This window comes from Gavialis gangeticus, unplaced genomic scaffold (assembly GCF_001723915.1).
Source record: "Gavialis gangeticus isolate Ggan-Ray unplaced genomic scaffold, GavGan_comp1, whole genome shotgun sequence".
Classification (NCBI taxonomy): domain Eukaryota; kingdom Metazoa; phylum Chordata; order Crocodylia; family Gavialidae; genus Gavialis; species Gavialis gangeticus.
This window is the reverse complement of record NW_017729015.1, coordinates 4,509,344-4,516,706: the sequence shown is the minus strand read 5'-3', so window position 1 is coordinate 4,516,706 and position 7,363 is coordinate 4,509,344.

Sequence of the window (7,363 nt, the reverse complement as noted above, 5' to 3'; positions counted from 1 at the left end):
AACACTTACTGTGTGGGCAAAGAGCATCAAAAAGTATTATGGAGACACCCATGATTTAGCCACTGGCATCAATGAGACCTCATGATCCCCAGGAGAAAAGACCTGCCCAGTATACTACACACCTGCACTTATCACAGTGCAGATTGACACAGGCCACTCCCTTATTGTTAGCAAAGTGAAAGTGATACCAAAGAAGCTGCACAGAGCCAAGCATAAGACTAAGGCAAGAATTAATATACACAGCACAAAATTCCAAAGCAAGGGCCTTGACTTTCAAAGGACCTTTAAGCTAGCTTTGTCTACAAAAGCAACAATTGCAAATGCTGAAGGAATTTGGAGTAGACTAAGAGCAGTCAACTAGGAAACAGCCACCGAAGTATTTGGGAAAAAGAAGCTGTCAAATAAAGACTGGTTTGAGGCACACTTGGAAGAGATGCCACCACTTGTTGAAGCCAAGAACACAGCCTACTTGAAACACAACCAGAATCCGACAGAAAATTCCAAGGCTAAGCTGAAGCATGGCAGGGCAATGGTACAGAAAACAGCCAGTCGCTGTGCAAGCCTGGACTGGACGGACCTATATCAAGAGATACAGTTTCCCTCAGACACAGGAAACCTGCAAGACATGTATGAAGGCTTGAAGAAAGCTCTTGGCCCAGCTCTCATTCAAGTCGCCCCCTCAAATCTTGAGATGGCAAAGTAAAAATCACTGACAAGAACAAGCAGATGTGATGCTGGGTCAAACATTACTTAGAGCTTTACTGCTATGAAACAGATATTTCAGAAGAGGCACTGAATCAACTTCCAACTCTAAGTACACTGGTACAGCAAGACAGAGAACCTACAGCTGAAGAGCTTAGCAAGACCATAGACTCTCTAGTTGGAAAGGCACCAAGGGAGGATAGCCTCCCAGCTGAGGTTCTCAAGTGCAGGAAGGCTAGCCTGCTACCACATCTTCATCAACTCCTAGTGTGCTGCTGGAAGGAAGGTCAAGTACCCCAGGACATGTGAGATGCTAACTTCATCACTCTCTACAAGAACAAGGGAGACAAGGGTGACTGCAACACCTATAGGGGCATCTCTCTCCTGAGCATCATAGACAAGGCTTTTGCCAGAGTCATCTTGAAATGCTTGCAACAGCTTGCTGACTCCATCTACACAGAATCACAGCGTGGATTCAGAGCAGGGAGATCAATAGTAGACATGATATTCTCCTTATGCCAACAGCAAGAAAAATGCAGAGAACAAAATAAGCTACTGTGGGCACATCAACACTTGCATTTAAATACAACATTAGCATTAAGCTAATGTGCAGTAAGCACTTTTTTTGGCAGATATCTACACATGCAGGGACTTGGGACTAAAGTTACTGCCAAGTCCCTGCAGCCCCGCCATGTGCCCCTGTGGCCACTGTGGGGAGCTCCAGTCTCCAGCCAGATAGCTACCAGCGCTTGGCAGCCATGTTGAAGCTAGACCCAGCTGTCTGCACTTGACAGCTCTGCCCTCTGATCCCTGGCAAGAGAGCAGCCCAGCCCTGGAGCAGGAGAGGCAGCTAGCCAGGAGCCCTGGGGCTGGGCTCAGGCTGACCCCCTTCTGGCTGGGCAGACTCAGCACTAAAGTTAGTGCTGGGTCATGTCTACATGTGCATTACTGTGCATTAACTAATCGTGACTAAATTTGATACTTGCACTTGCAGGTATCAAATTTAGGTGTGATTAGCCTAAGTTACTGGGCAGTAAGGGTGTGCAGATGCATGCCCATACTGCACAGTAACTTAGGCTAAGGTGCATTAATGTGTCTCATGTAGACATGCCCAGTACATAGCATTTGTCAACCTGATGAAAGCCTTCAACACTGTCAGCAGAACAGGTTTGTTCAAGGTCCTGGTAAAGATTGTATTCCCACAAACATGACTAGGCATGATATGCTCCTTCCATGAAAACATGCAAGCCACAGTTCAGTTTGATGAACCTCTGACAGGCTTGAGATGAAGAGTAGAGTGAAGCAGGGTTGTGTTCTGGTGCCCACTCTTTGGGATTTTCTTTTCTATGCTGCTGCACTACGCTCTTGATGACTTGGAGGAAAGCACATACCTTCACACAAGATCAGATGGCAAACCCTACAATGTATCATGTCTAAAGGCCAATCAAAAGTGAGGCACAGACTTATTTGGAGCTCCTTTTTGCTGATGATGCTGCACTCGCCACCCATGAAGAAGGCCAGCTACAAATACTCATGAATTGCCTCTCCCATGCATACAGGATGTTTGCCCTGATCATCAGCTTTAAGAAGACTTTGGTTCTAGCACAGGGTGTTTGCCAGTCCCCATCTATCAGTCTTGACAATATAACTCTGAAGCCAGCAAGCATGTTTTGCTACCTTGGATCCACAGTGAGTGACAACCTGTCACTGGATGAAGAGCTAAATGTGCTCATTGAAAAGGCAGCTACCACTTTCAGTAAGCTCACCAAACAAGTCTGGAACAATACAAAATTCAATCAAAGCTAAGCTGCTTGTGTACAAAGCCTGTGTTCTCAGTGTTCTTATATAAAACAGTGAGACCTAGTCAATGTATGCATGTCAAGAAAAGACGATGAACAGCTTCCACTTATGCTGTTTGTGGGGCAACCTTGACATCAAGTGGCAAGACAGAATCATGGACACAGAGATCATTGCCAAAGCCAACTTGCCAACCATCACTGCAGTACTCAAACAGTGGTGCCTACTCTGGGTTGCAGGATGGAAGATGAGCACATCCCAAAGGACATCCTGTATGGACAAACTGCAGGTGGGGAGAGAAGAGTAGGGTACCCAAAACTGTGCTTTGAAGACACCTGCAGGCAGCATATGAAGGCTTTTGGAATCGACCCAATCCTTTGAGAGGCTTTAGTAGGACACAGGACAAAGAGCCGCTCCCTTGTCAATCATGGAGTCCAACGTCACAATGAGAAATGGTGACTCAAATTACAACAGAAACATGATCAAAGGAAATAGCCTGTCAGTACAGTAGCCCCTAATGCCATGTATCTGTGACCACTGTGGCAGGACCTGCAAGTCTAACATTGGTCTTAACAGCCACAAGATAAAATGCACCACCAGTCAATAGAATAGCTGCAATATCCACTGTCATTCGCTAATGAATGGATGCCATATGGAGTTAAAAGGTAAATATCGCTGAACAGAACCCAAATCAAGGTAGAAAAATGTGGTCTTCCAGCCAGTGGGGAATATGAGATACAGAAATGCTGTTCCAGATAGCAAGATTCACTCATTCAAAGGACATAAGTAACATTTAGGATGAACTCAGTGTCAATCTGCCATCCACTGAAACCAGGACTAAAATACCCAGACATTTCCACGAGATTTGACAGGAAAAACTTAGAGAGAGGACACAAACTGTGGTGTTTTTAAAAGTGACAAGAGCTTTGCAGTGAGAAAATCCCAGCTCACTATCCCTGCGGACAATTTGCTTTTGTCTGCTTGTCCATCTGCCTTTGCTTTGAAGAAACAGCAGTACTTTCAGTCTGTGGGACTGATATTTGAGAGACTTTCCATAGGAATGGTTTGGTGGATATAAATTTGGCTCAATTCAGGAGCAACCTGAAGATCTGTGGACAGCGAATAACGAGTTCAGGCGGACTCCCGAGGAGTGTAAAAGAGCAAGAAAGCACTGAACTTAGAGCATTTCCCTGTTAGAGAGATTTGTGTGTTCAGGGACGTCCGTCTGAGTGCAGAATTCCAGAACGTGGCAGCGCCTGCCCTGAGAAAGCAAAGGGAACTTAACTGGTGCTTGAGAAACAGAGGATTTTGGAGTCCCCACTGATCTTTAGAAGGGTATTCCCACACACTCCTGCTTGCTTCAGGTCAGATTCTGGCACTGTCAGGCATGTGGCATGAGCACCTATGGATGGACCTGGGGGCCTGAAGCCCCTCTGAACGTGAATCCAGCTTTAAGATTCCCTGCTGTGCAGAAAGACTGCAAAAACCTAGATGCTGCTTTGGAGCACTTAAGTGTGAGCAAAGCAATTTCTCATGTTGGCTTGGTGCATAGAGATCATTTCAGACATCATATGCCACTAGTATCAATCTATTCACTGGGAGCTAGGGAAGCCAAATCTGGCCACAGAAGGGAGACAAGCTGTTTGATATGATCCTGGGAAAGGGAGTTTAGGCTGAATATTAGATAAAACACACTAATTCTGAGACTTTAAAGGCTGTGGAATAGTCTCCACCAAGGATGGACTGGAAACCTTATCGTTTGGGACGTTTAACATGAGATAGAAAAGATACGCTGTGCCCACAGTGACCAGATTAAGGCTCTCAGATGGTGTAGTGGGATGTCTGAGATGGTCATAAAAAGCCATGAGAGAAAGCTGACATACTGTAAAATAAACTACAATCTAGAGCAAAGAAATCTCACTCCCCTTCTTCCCACAGTGCTTTGCACTTCCAGGTCTCTCAGCCTCTTGAAACACACCAGTGAATGATCAATACAGGCTGAACAGTTTGAGAGCACTGTAGCAGGTGAGCTAAGAGCAGGGTGGGGGAACAGAGCTTCAATAAAGCCCTGCTGCCATTTGGACACCCATCCAAATACCTGGATTTTCACCTTACTGTATGAGAGCTGCTGTGTGCTGAAGGCTCTTGAAAATCAGGCTGGAATTTTCAAAGGATCTTAAGGCACTTCTGTCCCATCAAATGTCAATAACAGCTGGGTGCCTAACTCTCATAGGCCCCTTGGACAACCCCAGCTTTAGAGTGTTCCAATCACTAATTATGTATTGTAGGATTCACAGACCAGAGTGGAAAATGCTGTGCCTGAAAAGCACTGCGAGTGGGTGGTGAAGTTGAGATTGCCCTAGAAAGGGGTCCTGTAACAGGAATAATAAAAGGTGATTCTGTATTGTAGGGTCTTACAATAATTTCTGTTGTTTTTCAAAGAATTTAAGGTCTTCCCTGCTCACCCTCCATGTTCCTTTCCACCTTATTAAATGGTTTCAAACAGGTACCTACAGACCTGAGTCCAGGGGTGCATGGAGGGAGAGCAACACTTCTGCAGAATGTGCTCCACCCCCCTGCCACTTTGGAAGGCACTGCACAGGGGGCAGGCAGGGGCTATGGGGACTGTTCATGCTGTGCTGAATTCTTTCAGCTTCGTCATGAAGAAGTTTGCGTCACTGGCCACGTCTACACAAAATGCTGACTGCACAGTTGCTGTGCAGTCATTTAGTACTTTCATACCCAAGTACCAAACAACTGCACAAGAACTGGAGCTACTGTGTAGTAGCATCCCTGCGCAGTAGCATCCCTGCGCAGTTTCCTGGTGACACTGAGTGCGCAGTAGCTTGTTACTACTGCACAGTAGCACTGCATCATGATTCGTGCCATGCGATGCTATTGTGCAGTAGTAATGAGCTACTTCATAGTAAGCATCTCATATAGACACAACCTGTCTCCTTCAGCTGGTGCCTGGATCACAGAGAGAAGCTGAGGAGCCTGGTGAGTCCTTAGCTCTAACACAGCTGGTTCTTTCTTTGCTTAGGCAATAGAAGTTGTGCATTTAGACCTAGAACTGCTACTGAATGGGTTACAGCGTGCTGTTTTCATCTAGACAGTTTGGAACCATTCATAGTAACCCTTGGAACATGGTATTTCTGGAGCAAACAACTGGGTCAGTCATTTATTGCCAGAGACCTTCTTTCCAGAATGATGCTGATGAACAGGTGGGAGTTTGGAGGAAGGGGACAAAATATCAGAGCAATAGGGAAGGAAATGACAATGTATGTCTGTCTTGGCTAAGCTATGAGATGGAGAAGGGAATACAGCCTACAGAGACTTTGCAGGGTGTGGGGAAAAGCAAGATAGGATTTCTTTAAGAGCATGATGGAGAATAGGTAGGATCTATGGGAGAAAACTAGGAGATGGAAAAGTTAAGATAAAGATCAATCAAATAATCTTGGCAGTGGGATACATCTAGGACAGGGGCTGGCAAGCTACGGCTCATGGGATCAAACTGGCTCACAGAACCAGTGTACCCAATCAATGCATATGGAGCTTTGATGGCATTCAGTGGTGGTGGGGCTTTGGCAGTGGGTGCTCTCCCTGTGCTGCTGCAGAGACAAGTGCCAGCCGTCGGTGGGTTCTGCCTTCCTGCCTCTGACTTGGGGTGGATCATTCCAGTTGGCAAATGGAAAAGGTTGCCCACTCCTGGTCTAAGGCAGTGGTTCTCAACCTTTTCAGATTTAAAATAACCCTCATTATTAGACTCAAGGCACCCTCACAAAATGCCAGCTCTTAGGGTTTGCTAATTTTTTGTCCACAATAAATAAATAAATAAATGAAATAGAGCAATTTCAATTCTTTTGTTGCAAAGAACTCAGAGAAAAACCATAACAGGTCACAATGTTTTTGACACTATAGATTCTTATGTGAAATCTCTGGGCTTATCTTGTGAATCATGTGCATATGGTTTACACATCTAACAGTGCTCAAATTGCACAGCACCCTTAAAAGGATCTTGTGGCACCCTGGTTGATAATCACTGGTCTAGACTGATAACTATCATAGCAGAAAATGTACAATAGGAGCAGTCTGTCTTTGGGAGAGGATTGGGCTTGATAGGACATGGCAGGCCTCTTCTTAATATCTAGGATTCTTAGGCATCAGATTCTCCCTTCCACTTTTACAGGGAGGCTGTAGCTTAGCATATTAAGAATCTTACATGGCACTTCGCACCAGCAGATCGTGAAGTGCTTTTTGCAGATCAGTGTCAAAGCATACTTAGCAGCAAGTAGTAGAGCAGAGAATAAAATCATGAAATATTGAACCCCAAAGTAATACTCTAACCTGTAGTCCACATTGCTGCTCTTTTAATACAGTACTTTTGCCATCTCAAGTGAGCTTGTATCATTATGCTTCCATCAGTTTCATCTCACTGATTTTTCTGTAGTGTCTTTTATTAGTCAAATAGGTATGGCCACTCTAGCTTTTTATTCTGCTCTTAAGTTCTCTTTTGTATAAAACACTCAGTTTGCTGAGACACTCTTTAATCACCACACTAGCAGATGCTGGGTTTCTCTCCCAGCCCTTTCTGGGGTGTAGCACCATTGGAATCATCTGCCAGCACTATTCGTGCCTGCTCAAAAACCATTAGTCCTATCCATTTTGACAATATTTGCCAGACAGATGAGAATTCATAGCCCAATGGCAGGTGAAACCAATTCTGGGAAGCAGGGAATAGAACCTTAAAAGCATGTTCCTAACAAAAGAGCATCAAACCACCCCATTTCTTCTTATTACTGTTTTCAGTAGGACAAGGAAGCCTGAAGAAAGACCAGGGCCCCATTAAGCTGCATGATAGGAA